Source organism: Eptesicus fuscus, chromosome 2 (genome assembly GCF_027574615.1).
Source record: "Eptesicus fuscus isolate TK198812 chromosome 2, DD_ASM_mEF_20220401, whole genome shotgun sequence".
In the NCBI taxonomy this organism is placed as follows: domain Eukaryota; kingdom Metazoa; phylum Chordata; class Mammalia; order Chiroptera; family Vespertilionidae; genus Eptesicus; species Eptesicus fuscus.
In genome coordinates this window covers 103,244,582-103,262,530 of record NC_072474.1, presented here as the reverse complement: position 1 = coordinate 103,262,530, position 17,949 = coordinate 103,244,582, and the positions used below count along the sequence as shown (strand labels likewise).

Sequence of the window (17,949 nt, the reverse complement as noted above, 5' to 3'; positions counted from 1 at the left end):
CCGGCCCGGGCTCTAGGGAAGGGGCGGCCGGGTCTTTGCCCGGAGGTAACCCCTGACCCCAGCACTACCGCTCTGCAGGGCAGGAGGAGGGCTGGGCCGGCACCTGTGTGTCTCCCACAAGAAGCGCATCCCCCAGTCCTGCCCTTTCCCCACCACCCTCAGGCCCCTGCTGTGGGAGTGGAAGCCCCACCCGGGCTGGGCTCTGCTCTCTGATGTAAAGCACATTCTACAAGGCGTTGTCGAACATCTGAATGAATGAAGCACGTGTTCTATATTTAACATTGTTTTCCAAGCTACTAAGGTTTATTTGTATTTATTTCTTAAATGACCAGCTGTCGTAAATAGAAAGAACAGTGAACAGTAAAGTGATATTGAATTCTAAATTGGTCCAGAAGCTGAGCGTGATGCTTAACACTTGGCAGGAGAGGGGTTAAGAGGCATCCCGGACAAACTGAGACTTCCCCTAAGAGGAAGGACTGGAAGCCCATGGCAGGGCAGGTGAGTCTCACAGGAGTTTGTCATTCGAGGTGCTTTCCCTGCGCCACCTAAACCCCTCTCCCGGACCATCCCCAACAGTGAGCCTTCCGTACCTGCACAGCCCTGCCTGCCTGTGGAGATGAGCAGGTAGGTTGAGAGAAGCTGTGAACCCATTTTACAGGTGTAAAGCACCACAGCCAATATTTATTTACTAGAGGCCCGGTGCATGAAATTCGTGCACAGGTGGGGGGTGTCCCTCAGCCCGACCTGCACCCTCTCCAATCCAGGAGCCCTCAGGGGATGTCCTACTGATGGCTTAGGCCCACTCCCTGTGGTTCTCTGCTCTCTGCAGGGCCTGCCTGCTCCACACCACCACGATGGGCAAGCAGGCCCTGCTGTCTGCTGTCAATCTGCACGGCCAGACCCGCCTGCTGCACCGCCCACCCTGGAGTCGCCAGTCCGACCCTGCCTGGCTCCCCGGGCCCCGCAGCAGCCACGGCCCAGGGAGCCAGGGCCTGGCCCTGCAGGTCTGGCCCTGCCTCCCTCTCCAGCCCTTGAAGCAGCCTCCACGGCTGCTGACCAGCCCTCCCCCAGCATGGAGGCCCCTGCCGCCCCACCCCCGACACTGCGTGTGCAACCTTCTCCTGTCCAGTTGACCCGTTATGGCATCCTGGTTAATTAGCATATTTCTCTCTCTCTCTCTCTCTCTCTCTCTCTCTATATATATATATATATATATATATATATATGTATATATATATATACATATACATATATACATATATATATATAAACTACTTTTAGCCCCTATTGATCCTGTATCAACCCTATGAGGTAGATTTTATCCCCATTTATCAGATGGGGAAGCAGAGATTCAACTAGGACTGTGGTCGGCAAACTGCGGCTCGAGAGCCACATGTGGCTCTTTGGCCCCTTGAGTGTGGCTCTTCCACAAAATACCACGGCCTGGGCGAGTCTATTTTGAAGAAGTGGCGATAGAAGAAGTTTAAGTTTAAAAAATTTGGCTCTCAAAAGAAATTTCAATCGTTGTACTGTTGATATTTGGCTCTGTTGACTAATGAGTTTGCTGACTACTGAACTAGGACATCTGGCTCCAATAGGCCCCATTCAAGCATCTTGGAAATCTACAAACGAAGTATCACCCCTGGGAGTTGCAAAGATTGGGACTGTAATGTTGGCCTTGTTTTGTTGATGTGGTAGATTGTTTGCAAAATGGTGTGAATAATTTCCTGCCTGTGTCCCATCCATTGTCTGTAACTTTGACCCTTGGCTCAGCCATGTGACTTGCTTTGGCTGATGCAATGTTTGCAAATGTGCTACACAAAGAGGCCTGCAAACACCTGTGCAGTCAGACTTATCCTTGCTTCTGTCCTTGGGAACCTCTGATCCCCACCATAGAAACAAGCCCAGAAAAGCTTGCTGGGTGATGAGGGACTCGGGGCCAACTCAGCTACCACATATGTGAGCGAGGCCATTGACTCCCAGGTGCTGTGGATGAGACCAGCAGAAGAACTGCCCAGCTGAGCTCTGCCCCGTTTGCTGCTGCACAGGTCACAGGCTACATAAACTGATGTGGGTTTAAACCAGTAATGTTTGGGAGGGTTTGCTATAGATCAACACATAACCAATACAAATGGTGACAGTAGCTGAAGAGCCTGGATGGCCTGCCTGGCAGCACGTAAAAAGCAACAGCCCCTGGCATCCCGACCTGTTGGGTCCTCATCTAAAGAAGATTCTACAACAGATTCTGGCAGGCCAAGGACTAGGAGATTGCCAGTCAGCGCCTTTATTCTGTGCCTGTTGTATACAAATCCTATACTCACCCTGGGTTCAATAGCATTGCAGACCACAGTCCCTGTCCTGGGGCCTGTGGGGTTTGCAATCCTTACCATCGAGGTTTTGCTCTAGGCAGTGGTCAGCAAACTGTGGCTCGCGAGCCACATGCGGTTTGCCGCTCTGTTGACTAATGAGTTTGCCAACCACTACCTTAGGGAAAAACACTTAAAAAACATTTTAATAATGTACTAATGTCTTTAACCTGAAGTCAAAACTTCTGGGTAAGGGTAATGCCTTACGCAGTGGTCGGCAAACTCATTAGTCAAGAGAGCGACAAACCGCAGCTCGCGAGCATGCGGCTCGCGAGCCGCAGTTTGCCGACCACTGCTCTAAGGAATAAAACGTGAGAAAAAGGGACTAGAATGCAGCTCAGGCTTCTGACCATGCTGGGCCACCTAATCTATTCTCTTTTTAATCCAAGGAAGTGGAAAGAAGGTCATCCCTGAGCTGAACATCTAGGGTTAACTCAGCGCCAAGCTCCTGTTCTTAAACAGCCTGATGTCTCATGCTAAGAAGCAGGTACTGTCTGCCAATATATTGCCCTCTGGCAAACCATCTGGTTTCCTTCTGACCTGTCGATGAAATAGACTGTAGGAAGAGTGGACATAACTCGGTCCATCTGCCTTCCGCTGCCTCCTGCTCTGCGCCTTGCTCTCAGCTGGCATTCAGGTGGGAACGCAGCCTGCCCCTTCCAGTTACCACGTTCAGCTGAGGCTTTCAATACCGCTGCTCCTTGGCAACGGTCACTGATATTTCAGGCCGTCAGCTGCCAAGGACCTGACATTAGAGGCCACGTACCTCTGTGCGAAGTCATTTCTCGAATTTGCTTTCCTTCTCTGAAGTAAGTCAGCCAGTATTTAAGGTATTTTAAAATAAAATTAGGGCCCAGCCTGCGTAGCTCAGTGGTTGAGCATCGACCTTTGAACCAGGAGGTCAGGGTTCAATTCCCAGTCAGGGCATATGCCTATGTTGTGGGCTCAATCCCTAGTGCGGGGCATGCAGGAGGCAGCTGATCCATGATTCTCTTATCATCGATGTTTCTATCTCTCTCTCTCCCTTCCTCTCTGAAATCAATAAAAATATATTTTCTTTAAATAAATATGAAATTGGGGAGGAAAATCAAAGAGTGGCAGGCCTCTTCCCTCCCCAGCCTGTGGAGAAATGTCCAGCTCAGTTGAACAGCGTCTCCAGGAGCTGGGTTCTCCTTAGAGGTTTCATGCCCCACCTGCCAGCTCGAACCTGCCTCGCTTCTGAGATGCGATGAAATCACAAACCAAGGCAGTATTGCTGCGAGCGATTCTTTTTTATCTCTTTTCATTTATGGAGCCTGACATTGAGTAATAATAATAATTAAATGCCATTTAAGCTTTTAGGCACCTATACCAGAAGGCCTCTAGACACCTCATCAAGAGCAGCCCAGGCTGACGAAAACAAAGCTAATTATATTGTTGGTTAGCTTTTTTCTTAAAAAAAAAAAAAAAAAAGTGAAAAATAAGGAAAACTGCTGACCAACTCTCCTTACCTCTGGTGAAAGCAGTACATTAAATGCTTCATCCGACAGTCCATTTGCACAGAACCAGTTTACAACCAGCTGCCCTTGACTTGAATTTCCCTCCTGGAATTAAGTATTAACACGTGACTCTAGCCTCTATTTTCTTCCTTTCTTTGTTTTAAAGTTAAATTCCATTGTATTTGCTAGAGAAAGAAGCTTATAAAATCTCCCATGACCTAGGTAAATTGTTATAAATATTTTAGCTAATTTCTCACATTTTTTCCTATGCATTTATTTGGGGGGAGGGGGATGTTGATTTTTACTTTGTTGTGTTTATTCTCTATTTTCTACCCTTTTGTAAATGTAAAATAAAAGTGCTATTAATAACAATTACGTATTTTGAAAGCCCACATCAGGAGTGTTTATTTCTTCTTTATTTTTCAAATACAGTTGACATTCAATATTATTTTGTATTAGTTTTAGGTGTACAGCATAGTGGTTAGACAGATACTTTACAAAGTGATCCCCCTAATATTTCCAGTACCTAACTGGCCCCATCCATAGTTATTACAATATTATGGACTATCTTCCCTATGCTATATTTTACATCCCCGTGACTATTCTGTAACTACTGATTTGTACTTCTTAATCCATCACCTTTTTCACCCCACCCCCCAACCCCTCTCCCCTCTGGCAACCATCAGTCTGTTCTCTGTATCTATGAATCTGTTTCTGTTTTGCTTGTTCATTTATTTTTTAGCCTCTATTTTCATGTTCCCTTAGCTCCCTGAGAAATCTCTAGGGACCTAATTTTTCCATATAGATTCGTAGCCCTGGGGCCAGTTTTATTTATTTATTTCTATGCACCTATAGTGGTAGAAGAAAGTGCTTGGATGCTTTTGAATGACGCTTTTCACTTTCAAACACTGGAGAGGAGTTTAGATGTGGAAACTCCAAAAATAGCTTGATCTAAGAAATTAAACCAGCAGATAGTGATGACAAAAAAACGAAAACAAAAAAGAAATCTCTGGAGAGACTGGGAAAGGGCGACGTGAACTTTTTGTTACAAACCTGAGCCTCTCGTTGCAGGTTTTCTACTGATGTGCAGGTTGACTCTGGCCAAGTCTCAACAGCCCCAGACACATGGGGGGAAAACCCTAAAGCGTTTGACACAACTTCTCTCGACAGTATTTTCAGTTCAAATTCTGGCTACCCAAGCAAAAATGCCAGAGTTCTCATTAAAGGAAACGAAGCAAGTCTGCAGGAGAGGTTTTTGGCTCGGTTTTTCTCTTAACCATGCAACTGGGCAGTATTCACGGCCACTCCTTTCCCAGGTCACTTTTCTCCTGCCTGAATGAAGAATCCAAGGCTGATGGGCCTGGGAAAAAAATGATTCTTAATGACTGTGGTTTATAGTGGTAGATACAGATTTTTTTTAATTAGCTCCATGAGAGTCAAGGTCCCCAATTCTTGCTCTTGTCAAGGAAGGGCTGTTTTGACAGGTCCTGGCAGGAGCCCCCCCCTGGGCTGGTTGCTAAATGCCTTCCTTTGTTCGTGATCTCATCTGGGGGCAGGGGACTGCAGGTGGCACGGTGCACTGCGGTCACGGTCATGCTTCCTGCAGAGCCCTGAGACCTGAGGTCCCCTGGGCCACTGGCCTCAATTCTATAAAAGATAAACCTCCTCTCTTCCCTCTACTTGGGGACACTCTGCAAAGGGCCTCATCCATTTTTCTACCAGGGCTGGCAGCCAGACAACAGACAGGCAGGGGATCCTGGCCAGGTTCCTGACTCAGAGCATCCTCTGTCTCTTAGCCCCCTGAGCTCCTGGGCCCTCACTCTGCCCGCACTAAGCTCTCCCTGCCCAGCAACAAACAATCAGTTGCTGGCTGCTCCCCCGCTGCCCCGCTGGCTGCCAATCAGCCCAGCAACAGGGGGTGGAAGTAAGTTCCACTCCCCGCTGAACCACCAGGAGGTGCTCAAAATGACTGAGTGGGGCTGATGACGGCCTGGCAGGCTGGGGACCCGCAATTGTCATCCTGAGGGGGCCCAGGCTTGGGCGTGATTGGCTGGGGTGTTGTGGGGCAAGGGGTGGGGACTAGGGGGAGCAGAGGGGCAGATCCTTCTACTGATGGAAGAGTTCCAGGAGGGGAAACCTACTGGAAAGGGCGATCTGCCTGCGAAGGCCAGATAGGAAAGGAAAGACAAAGGGGGATGGGGCCCAGGGCTCCTGATGAGAAGCCAGAAAATGGGAAACCAGGGGTGGGTGGGAGAAAGACAATTCGGGCTCCTGGGGGAGTGGAGTGAGCAGTGGCTCAAGGAAGGAGTTAAATGGAAGAGAGACAGGGAAAGTCACTCGCCTCTCAGATTATTCAAATTTATTGTACTTATTGATAATGAATTTCATTTCTTCTGCATGGGGGGGATATGATTCAGCACAAATTTGATGTAAATTTATGGAAATGTAGATGCAGAGAGGCTGTAGGCAGGAGCTGCCGGCGGGCAGGTTGCGTGGCCCTCCCAGAGGCGAGGTTACCGCTCTCTGGACTTGGGGAGCCGGAAATAGAAGCAACCGCCTTGGGGGCCACTGGCCTCAACTTCAGGCCAAGAGCGGGGCTGACCCTGTCGCTCTGGAAGGGGTAAAAAAAGAAGTCTGATGGCCGTCTACAGTAGAATCACCTACGTTGTCCTCCTGTTTGATTTTTGTCTTGTGGTGGGGGTTGGGGGGAGCAATTTTTATCCAGTGGAGAGGGTCAGGGGAGAAAGAAGAAGAAAATTACCACTAACTAGAACCTACTGTGTACACAGGAGTGGCTAGAGAAGTGACAGAAATGTTGTTTTCCCCTCTGCACTATGAAAGAATAATAGGGCTTGGGGAGGGAAAAAAGAAAAAACAAAGAAAACAATTTGCTAGAGAGGGTGAAAAGGTGGCATTGCATATAAATGGCCGGAACTGGTAAAATATTTATTGTCCATTAGGCTGTCCTTCACAGCACTGAAGGCTGATTTTTATCTTCTCCCCTCAAACCAGGTCACGGCATTTATCTAAAGATGCGCCTCTCCCAGCGGGTCTCAGACTCTCCAGCCTGGCCATGACCATGACAGTGACAGCAAAGAGGACCGTTCAGAGTGTGGGGGTAGCCTCTCTGGACCAGGCCTCCCTCTGCAACTGGAATTGCAGTGACACAGGAGATTCAAGACAGCAGAGACCCGCCAGACCAAGGGTCTCACTGTCCCTTCATCCCATTAGACAGACATTCTCGCTTTCTGCCAAAGCTGCGATTCCTTTCAATGTCCAAACGGTTTTGGGCCCCCGAGCTGCTGCATGCGGCTTGCCTGGTCTGGAGGAAGACAAAGAGGTGGTTAGCTGCAGCCCACAGCCTGGGTTTGAAACAGGCATGTTTGAGCGAGTGTTTCAAAGGATGGCAGTGATCTGCTCATTTTTATTACATTCGTGGGGCAGAATTTGTCAGCCCTTGGTGACACCCATTATAATGCTTTGACCTCATTCAGTCACCAAAGGGCAGATTTCTCTTTGTTCTCTAACAGAAACACAACATGGCAAGTAAACGTGAGTTCTAAAACGAGACTGTCACCAGGGGTATTTATGAGCCTATCATGTCCCCGCTGTTGCACTGAGAAGCTCACCTTTGGAGAAAGAGGCATATGTGTGCCCCTTATAGGCCCGCATGTGACACAGTGGTTGCCATTTATTAACCCTGTTTATTCCCATGAGACAGGAGAAGTAATCTTAAGGTGATATAAGAGAGTCTTAGGAGGCTCTCCTTTAACATATAGGGTCATGTCTTCACTTGACAAACAATTGTGTTTTTATTTTTAAATTTAAACAAATTTTTTTTTAAATCCTCACCCTATTGATTTTAGAGAGAGGGGAAGGGAGAGAGAGAGAAACATCAATTGGTTGCCTCCTGTATACGCCCCAACTGGGGATCAAACCTACAACCTAGATAGGTGCCCTGACCCGTAATGGGACCCACAACCTTTTGGTGAAGAGGACGACACTCCAACCAACTGAGCCAAAGCACAACAAACATTTCTTGAGCATTTGTACGCTGAGCTAGGCCATGGGGATGACAGCCAGGCTTGGACCTGGCTCTGTCCTCGAGGCTTAGTCCAGCAGCCTCAAGCAGCTGAGCTCTACAGGAACACAGAGAGATGCTCCAGAACTGGCCTTTTCAGCTAAGACAGTGGTCAGCAAACTGCGGCTCGCGAGCCACATGCGACTCTTGGGCCCCTTGAGTGTGGGTCTTCCACAAAATACCACATGCGGGCACGCACGTACAGTGCGATTGAAACCTCGTGGCCCATGCACAGAAATCGGTTTTCAGCTCTCAAAAGAAATTTCAATCGTTGTACTGTTGATATTTGGCTCTGTTGACTAATGAGTTTGCCGACCACTGAGCTAGGATATCACACAGGTTTCAAGGGCCAGGAATTAACCGTGGAAACTGGATCCATTTGGTACACTTGAAATGGTTAAAATGGCCAATGTTATGTTATATATATTTTCCCATAATAAAAAAAAAAATAGTAAAAGAAAAAACTTTGAGGAAAATAACCTCAGAAAATGAAAAACCAGGTAGGTCCATGTAGAAAGCTGGGACGGGGCAAGGTCAAAGACACAGAGGCACAGAAAGCACGTGTTGGCGAGTTTACTCACAAATCCCAGAGCGTTTAAAAAAGAGGAAGCAATGACCCCTTTCCACAGTGAAGGGAGGAGTCATTGGGCAAGAACTTTAGAAAGGGGGCCTAGGTAGAAGCAGGGGGTGTGCAAGCTGGGACGTCTCCACCTCTCTGTGCTTATCCTCATCTATACAAAGAGCAGATTGGGCCCGATGACCTTGAAGATCGGTGACTATGAAATAAAAGCAGAATTTTCCATTTGAATGGAACTCTGTACAAAAGGTTAGTGAAGGTGATATTCATATCATCCAAGAGAGCTTACAGTGCCATAGAGGGTTAGAAGTATACCGAGGAATCTTAGCAGTCTAGACCCTTATTATACAAGAGAAGAATCAGAGGCCCAGAGTGGTAAAGGTCACAGAGCTTGTTAGGGACAAAGCTGTGGCGAGAGCCCAGACTTTAGATTCCCCATGCCCTGCCTCTTTCACAATGCTTACAGGTTGGCAATATTTGAGGTTCCTAAGAGCAGAATTCTGGTTATCTATTGCTAGTCAATAAACTGCCCCAAACCAGTGGCTTACATATTAATTTATCACTGTCTCTTGTGGTTTTGTGGGTTGACTGGGCTCAGGTGGAGTCTCCTAGGTAGAAGTCAGATGGAGGCTGGGGCGGCGGTCCTCTGAAGACTTGGCTGGGCTAGATGTCCAAGTTGGCTCACTCACATGGCTAGTAGTCGATGCTGGCTATCGGCTGGGAACTCAGATGACTGTCCACTGGAGCACCTACTCATGTCTCTCCGTGTTGGGCTTCCCACAGCGTGGCCCCTGGGTCCCCAGAGGGAGCTGCCCAAGGATAAGTGCTTCAAGGGAATGGGAGTGTGTCTCAGTCCATTCTAGTTGCTATAACAAAACACCATGAACTGAGTAACTTAAAATCAACAGAAATGTATTTCTCACAGTTCTGGAGGCTGGGAAGTTCAAGGTCATGATGCAGGCAGACTCAGTGTCCAGTGAGAACCCACTTCCAAATGGCCATTTTCTCCCTGTGATCTCACAAGATGGAAGGTGAGCTCTCTGGGGTCTCTTTGATAAAGACATAAATCCGAGTCCCAAAGGCAGAGTATGCATGACCTAATCACCTCCCAAAGGCCCCATCTCCTAATACTATCACCTTGGGGTTAGAATTTCAACATACGGCTTTTGAGGGGACAGAGACATTCGGACCACAGTGAAGTGGAAGTTGCCAGTCCTCTTAAAAGTGAGTTCTGGAATTGACATAGAGTCACTTCTACCATATCCTTTCTGTCACAGTTCCTCCTAAGCCAGCCAGATTCAAGAGGGTAGATAAATAGAATCCACTTCTAGATGGAGTTGTAATGGAATCACATGCAGGGAGAGGAAAATTTAATGGTTCCCAGCTTTGGAGACAAGCTACCATAGCAGCACTTCTGATTTTTACCACAAATTATCCTTTGGGTGCCCTGTTTGGAAAAAGAATACTAGGCAGGTATTAACCAAGCCTGACATTTTTTATCTTAATGGAAACAAAATCAATTGAATTCAGGCCTAAGTACAAGTGTTTGTTTGTTTATTTGTTTGTTTTGTTTGTTTGTTTTAAAACCTACCAAATTGGGGATCACTTAAGCCAAACCATGACATAGCAAGTCCCTAAAGAAATACTCGAATGAGGAATGCATGGGGACATCTAGTGTGAATAGGAAGGTGGAATCAACAGTGCTAGGCATTGAAATACTGAAAGACCCTCATCTCCCTTTATTATGAAAAGCAGGGAAGTAGAAAAGAGTATCTCAGCTCTGCTAAAAACAAATGCCTTGAGGGCAGGGATTATGCCACATTCATTTCTGTATTCCTAATTCCTAGTAGGTCGTAGGTGCTTAATTAATGCTTAATAAAGTGAGCTCCACTGAAGTACCATTCTTCTCAATTATAATGTAAACTAGCATTTATTGTCATATGCCAGGCATTTTTCTAAGCACTTGACATGTGTCATCTCATCTAATCTTCACAAAACTGTATAATTATCTGTAATTATCACAGGCCTGATATTCAGCAGGTAAAAGTCAGGAAAGCCTGATTGATTGTTGATATTAAAATGCTTCCATATAGGTTGGTAATTAACAGCTTCTCTGTATCCCTTGAATGAGCCCCTCACTTCACACCTCTTCTCCACTGAACACTCCAGCCCAGGAGAGACCCAGGTGGGCACTATCATGGGTAGAGAGCCCTGAGTGCTTCCTCCACAGTGGTCATGCGTCACCCTGGCCTGATTGGACCAACTCTAAAGGAGTAGACAGAACCCTGGCTAATGTGTTGATGGCACCTCAGCAGATACATGCTCGGTGCCTGTCTAGCCACCAAGACTGGAATGAATCTTTAAGAAGGAATGAACCTAGAGTCACCCTCCAGTGGCCATGCGTGGGTTCGTCAGCCTCTGTAGCGAACCTAATGGGCTGTTAAATATCTTGAATATCACTCCTGATTATCTACATGTTAGAGAAAAGGAAGTTGAGAATTTTAAAGAGTTTTTAAATGACTTAACCAAAGTCACATAGCTAGTGAAGTGTGGATCCAGGAGCTGTGCATTGCCTCCGAGATCCATGCACTCTGCTATTGCGCGATCCTCTGTGTTAGTTGGCTCAGGCTGCTGTAACAAAGGACCACAGGCTGGGTGCTTCAAACAACAGAAATGTATCGCCACACAGCTCAAGAGGCTAGAACTGTGAAATAGAAATGGGCTGTGTTGGTTTTCTCTGAAGGCTGTGAGGGAAGGATCTGTTCCAGGCTTCTCTCCTTGGCTTGTAGATGCCCATCTTTTCCCTGTGTCTTCCTTCTATGTGCGTCTGTTTCTGCCCAAATTTCTCCTTTTTATAAGGACACCGGTCATATTGGATTAGCCCTCCCTCCCCCACTCCGGTATGACCTCATCTTAACTAATTACATCTGCAATGATGCAATGATCCTATTTCCAAATAAAGTCACATTCTGCAGTACTAGGGAGGAGAGAGGGAAGGGACACACAATTCAACCCATAACAGCTGTTTTCTTTTCAATGAGACTTCTCGCATCTCTGCATAACAAACTTAACTGGGCATCTACATAAATTATCTGGGTCCAATAGCTTCTTGATGCATGCTTAACCATCCCTAACCATCCCCCCCACAAAACCCCAACACACCCACTTCAATCAGAAGTTGTTTGAATTGGTGCTACTCAGCAACATTTGCCCTTCCCCCCATGCAATCCATATCTTTCTATTGTGCCAATAGCATGGATTGTCCCAAAACATTTTGGTATCTAGTGGAAGGCACTGAGATGAGGTGTTTTTACTCATTTTATTCCTTTTTCGTGCTCCTTCAATGTCCTTAAGCTTGCTGACTGCCTGGCACATGAGGTCAGCTCTTGTGCCTTCAGTAGTTCAGTGAACTCTGCAGCTCAACAGATCCTGGAACTGCTGATCATGTACGGTGCCTCCTTTCTGAGTTCCAAGGAGACACCTCAAAGGTCTTTCCCAGCAAGTGCTATGGGAAGCATTGCCTTTGGGACTCTTCTTTCACCAGGAGCTTCAGCTATATTCTGTGTGTGAGATGCTCGTCTGGTTTTCTTGCTCACTCCTTTCAAACAGACAGTAACCTTGGTCTTAGATGCAGTGTCCTCAGACTTAGAAACTCATTGGACCAAAAATGTCTACAACTTATTTTTCCCCTTAGATTCTCTTTTTTTTTTATTGATTTTCCATTTTTAGCACAAGATTGATCACCAGCCAAATACCAATTTACATACAAATTCTGCTAAACTCAGCATCCTATATACTTGGGACTTTTTCATCCATAAACCAATTTTTTAAAGAGAGAGATTCTATTATCAGAAGTGTCCCTGATGACACCAAGATGGCCTATCGGGAGCAAACTCAGGGGGCCCTCAGCCTGGTGGGGTGAGCTCAGCTGATTTGTGAGCATAATAATTATGAAGTCAATGTTGTAGGTTGATACCGTATGGGCAAGTTCATATTTTGCTTACTTCTATGGCCACGAGTTTGAACTGCAAACCTTGGTCAGCTGTCTTACAATTTCACTCAATAAAATTTAACAAATGGTCTTTGAATACATACTATGTGCCTGGCTCTGTTTAGGTACTGAGATTAGAGCAGGAAATAAAAAGAACATGGGCCTTGTCCCCATCATGTCTACAGTATAGTGGTGAAGGAGATATCAAACAGTTATGCAAATGATTATTTCATTAACAAAGTCGTAAGTGCTATGAAAGAAAAATACAAGGATACTATGAGAGCATGAATAGGAAATCTAAGTAAAGTGTCATTTAAAGCAAGACCTGAAATATGTGTAAAAGTTCACTGGGAATAAGGATGAGCTGAGAAGGAGTGCTACCCAAGCAGAGAGAACAGCATGGAAACAAAAGAACTTCATGAAGACCAGCTTAACCTGAGCACAGAGAGGAATGAAGAAGTGCCAGGAGATTGGGCTGGAGGGGGGATCCGAGCCTTAGCCGTGTTAAGAAAGTTGGAATTTGTCACACAAATCTTTTTGAGTCAGACCCTTCTGTCTCTTGGGCCCTGGTGTGGTTATTGTGGGACTCTGCCCTCAAGTTTCATTGTTTAATGAAGAGAATCTACAAGGCACACACTAAAGATCCTTAGAAGGCCTTTTGTCTTTTTGGAAGAATTTCTAAGGTTGCATCTTCGATCTTTCTGAGATTTAAACAAAAGATCTTATAGCTACATCTTGAACTTATATTTTCTCAGAAGCCATTTCTTAATTTGGGATCCTTTCCTGGCTGAAAAAAACTGTTCTAGGATCTATAATAATAAAAGGGTAATATGCTAATTAGACCAGACATCCTTCCGGATGTCCTTCCTTCTGGACAAAGCCGCAGTGGGTGGGGGCCGTGGCAGAGTCCCCCCTAGCCACGGCTGCAGCGGGCAGGGGCCAGGGCCAAGGCCCTTGCACTAATTTCGTGCATCAGGCCTCTAGTATTTATATAGTCTCCAAATTGCTTGAAAACTTAAGAATTCATTCTTTAGTCTACTTACTCCTCTGTTTTTGTTTTGTTTTGTTTTGTTTTGTTTTGTTTTGTTTCGGCAGCACCTTCAATACTCTGCCTGGAAATCAAGTTTACTAGATTATATAGATATATTTTCTACTTATGCATTAGCATAGGAAACAGTTTTGCTGAAATCTCTTCCACTACATTCAAGGCTCTCCTTTCCATCAGTTTCTAATAACATTTCCCTCGGTTTGCTTTAATCCCTCATCAGCTCTCCTGGAGGCCCTTCCAGCTTTCCCTCACTACTCTCACAAAGGGCTTCCGGAGCCCACCTGCCACTGGGTCCCTAAGCTAATGCCATATGCTTTAGGTTTTTGTTACAGTAGTCCCCCACTTCCAGATTCCAGAGTTTCTATTTCTATTGCTGCCAATTCCATTCCTGTTGCTTCCAAACTTAGTGGCATGAAATACTATGCTAATGGTTTATGTGGATCAGGAATTCAGAAAGAACATAGCTGGGATCACTTGTATCTGGCCTGTCTGGAACATCAGCTGGAAATACTTGAAGATTGGGAGTGACTCTACAACTGCGAGTTTGGAGCATTTGAAGGCTTTTTCAATCAGTCTGGAACCAGGCCTGGGAGAACTCGAAGATTAGACTTTTGACTGGAGTACCTATCAGTCTGGCTACTCCATGTTGCTTAGCTTCCTCACAGTATGGCGCCCTCAGAACAGTCAGACTTTTCCCATAGCAGCCCGGCTCCCAGTGTGAAGTTTCTGGTGAACAAGTCAGAAGCTACATGGCCTTGATGCCTCAGCCTCAGAACTCATGCATGGTCACTTCTGCCACATTCCATTAGTCACATGGAAGTCACAAGCCTATTCAGATTCTAGAGGAGGGGACATACACTCTTCTTCCTGATGGGAAAGTGTCAAGTTCACATTGTAAAGGAGGATGTGGGATGAGATATTTTTGAGGTCATCTTTGCAAACTATAATCTGCCACATCCAGGAAGGTCATTACTGATGAAGCAGAACTGAAATGCCGTTATTTTATGGCCAGACCCCAATTCCTTTGCTATAGCATGCTGATGAGTCAATAGCATCATTTGCATGAATGAAGGACCTTATGTTATTAGAAAAAAAAAAGTTGAAACATAAGGCAAGAAGCCAAATTCAGTCTCAATTGAACATTCTCTATCTTACAAATGCAGCATAAATGTGTTTTCCATAGTTCTCGCAGAGCAAACAGCTGCGTTTATTTGCGTCCAAAAACATGGAAAAATTACCAACTGTAAGCAAAGGGGAGGAACTCGAGAAAAATATTCAAACGTCTATAAGTGTAAATCGTCATAAAAATCGTTGTAAGGTTGTCTAAAGCAAGTGCTGAAACCTCCTCCTAGCCTGAGTGTTCCACTTTCAAATGACCCCCTTCCCATATAATGATGGTATTCTCTAGGTACTACTTCTATATTTGTCTAAGCAGTCAAATGCTTATTATACTTTCTTATGTTAACTTGATCAACCACTCCCTCCTATCTCCAACATACACAAGTTTAGCTTCTCTCTCTCTCTCTCCTCTCTCTCTCTCTCTTCCTCTCCCTCTCTCTCTCTCTCTCTCCCTCTCCCTCTCTCCAAACATACACACACACACACACACACACACACACTCACTCACTCACACTCACACACATGCATACACAAAATTTCCTGTATCCCTCTAGAGTCCTCTAGAGCTCCTTAGATTCCTTATACAGAACTAGTATATTTTCTATAGTTAAGACTTGGCTTGGACAAAAACATAGGACATATACACCTGTGCCCAAGTTGATTTGAAGTTGATTTTACCCTATGTGAATTCCTTCCTTTTGCCCCATGAATAAAGACACAGTCTGAAAGAAGATGGCACCAAAGAACCTTTATAAAATTCTCATCCCTCTCCCGCCAACCCTTGATCATATTTTTTCTCTGGTTTGTGAATCTGAAAATGTCAGGAATGCATTGTTCCCTACAATTTAGCATTAGCAAGAGAGCTCTTTGAAAGGATTCTATTACATCTTTATGTATTTGCAAATAAACTAGGTCTTGTCTAAAAAGTTTGATTTGCAGTGAAAATTCCGAAAGTTGCAGTAAGGATTTTAAGAACTATAGAAGGAAATACTACTCAGTGCTTACTGTGTCCAAAGCAACATGCTAGGTGCTTTTTTAGAGAGATGTGCGTTGTAGGGCATGGCATAAAAGAGGTCATGATACGTACTGTGTGTAGATGGGTCAGGTGTCCGGGAAGGAGGAGGTGGTGGAGGAGAAGGGAGAGGGGCAGCATCGGGGAAAGTGGGCACCTGATGATTGTGAAGGATGTCTAGAATTCCAACTGAATGGATGGTATGTGTATTGCTCTCACTTTCATAATTAACCCACTGCCTCCTTACCACTGCTTATGTGTGGTTTGTCCAAAACTCCTAACTCTGCTCCCACTTCCCACTACCCTTAATCTTGTTTTCTCTGTTCTAATAACACCGGCCAGGTTCCCTCCCACTACAGAGCCTTTGCAATTATGGTTCCTTCTGCTTTGAACACTCTTCCAAAACTGTGAGAGAATATAATAAATAGCTGTTGTTTTCAACCACCAAGTTTGTGGTACTTTGTTGTGGCAGGCCCAGGAATCCAACAGAGATGTACCATCATCTGCACAGAGTAGAGGGGTTTCCCTGTCCTTCCTAATGTGTCTGGGAGCTGAAATGAATCTGGAAGGCACGGAAGGAGAAGAATAAGAGGCACAGGTAGCACTCCATGTGATGGGCTGAGTAGCACACACCCCTTCTTTAGGTGACATTTATGGTCCACTAAAATGAACTTGAATTATTGCTAAACTTCACCTGCCAGGTTGCTACAGTGTCATGCACTTAGCTGGTCCATCTGCTTGATTTAAATGAAGACGCACCCTTATTAGCATAGTGCTCTGACCCGTATCCTTTGATGCTCCTCAGAAAAGCTGAGGGTGGAGAAAAGCAGTCCCAACCCCAGCGGTGTTCAGTCCCATGATCTGGTGGTGATATTTGGTCCCATTCAGAGCTGGCCTAAATGTGCTGCTTGGTGACTTCTGTGTTCTCCAGATGTATTGTCCCGAAGCTCTGCTCTGCTGATTCTCAAAAGCAGCCTGTAATTTGCTGCACTTTTTCTCGTGTGGGCTCCCAGGGAGCAGAGGTCGGCCCAGGGCAGCTCCTGAATGATGAGCTCGAGGATTCTCAGAGTGAGACAGAAAGGCTTCCGGGTAGATTAGGAAATTTCCCCAAATCTCCTCTCCCTCCTCATCATTAGCATCGCCAACACTACATTTCCATAATCACCTTCATAATTATTTGAAGTGGAAAGAGAGCAGGTTACCTACGTAATGAAAAATAGACGGGGGAAAATAGAAACTGTGGAGATAGGTGATTGAACAGCCTCTCTCAGAAATGCACATCATCGTGTGTGATGAGTGAGTTTGAGGGCATTGCATCCAACACACTGGTCCAGCTTAAACTTGCTCTCTTCTCTCTGATGCCTTTCACTCCAGCAAATCAAATCTGACTTCTTGCCATAAAGACTCCCCAATTCCCCTCCTCTGTGCCTACAACACCCCTCTCCCATCACAGAATCCTCCATCTCCCCTTCTCCTCAAGAAGACTTATCTAAACCTCCCTTGGAGATTTTGTCATTTTCTGCCTTATATTATATAGTTTGTTTTCTACTAGATTATAAACTCCCCGAGGGAGACTTCCTGTTGCATTCTCCTCTGCATCCCCCAGCCACCAAGCATGTGCTTTGAATAGAGCAGGGGTTTAATCGATGTCTATTGAAAGAACAAGAAGCTAGAAGTTATTAATTCATCCTTTTAATGGACATATATCAAGAGGTGTGGCAGAGCCTATATTATTCCCCAACCATTTTTCCTCTCCTTCCTGGACACAAGATAAATGGCACTGACCTACCTATTTTGCAGTTAAAGAAGAGCCTATAGGTGTGTTCTGGCCAATGGAAAGTAAGAAAAGATTCTACCACGTCAAGGCCTGGCCCATTACACCTCCATGCATAACCTTCTATTCTCTTTCTCTTCCGCCAAGCTTGGAGACTACATCTGGAAGATGACAAAACCACAAGATAGAAGGGTCCTGGGTCTTTGAATCATCACATGAGGAGAAGCCACCTACCAATCAGGAATACCATTTTAGAATTTTGTGTAAGAAATAAATGTCTGCCATGTTTGAGCCATTACAAAGTTTTGGGGTTTGTTTGTTTGTTTGTTTTGTTACAGTAACTAGGACTACCTTCACCAATATAACAGGTTTTAGTATTTCTGGGAAAAGGTGCAAAAAACATGATTCCTTATAATGTATATAAAATTTTATATTAGTCAAGACAGGCTAGGTTATACTACAGTGACCATTAGCCTAAACTCCCAATGGCTTCCTTAGCATAT

The 17,949-nt window shown here is 45.3% G+C and overlaps 1 long non-coding RNA gene across 2 annotated transcripts; it reads left to right on the top strand.

Moving 5' to 3' along the window:
• The first annotated feature begins 354 nt into the window (after positions 1 to 354).
• Positions 355 to 17,737, top strand: LOC114231040 (uncharacterized). Of its 2 annotated transcripts, none has more exons than XR_003617008.2 (3): positions 355 to 624; positions 2,756 to 2,853; positions 17,594 to 17,737. It is a non-coding gene; the product is annotated as an uncharacterized LOC114231040 (long non-coding RNA). The 2 variants fall into 2 exon arrangements; XR_003617007.2 differs by lacking the exon at positions 17,594 to 17,737 and adding an exon at positions 6,857 to 7,453.
• The last annotated feature ends 212 nt before the right edge of the window (positions 17,738 to 17,949 follow it).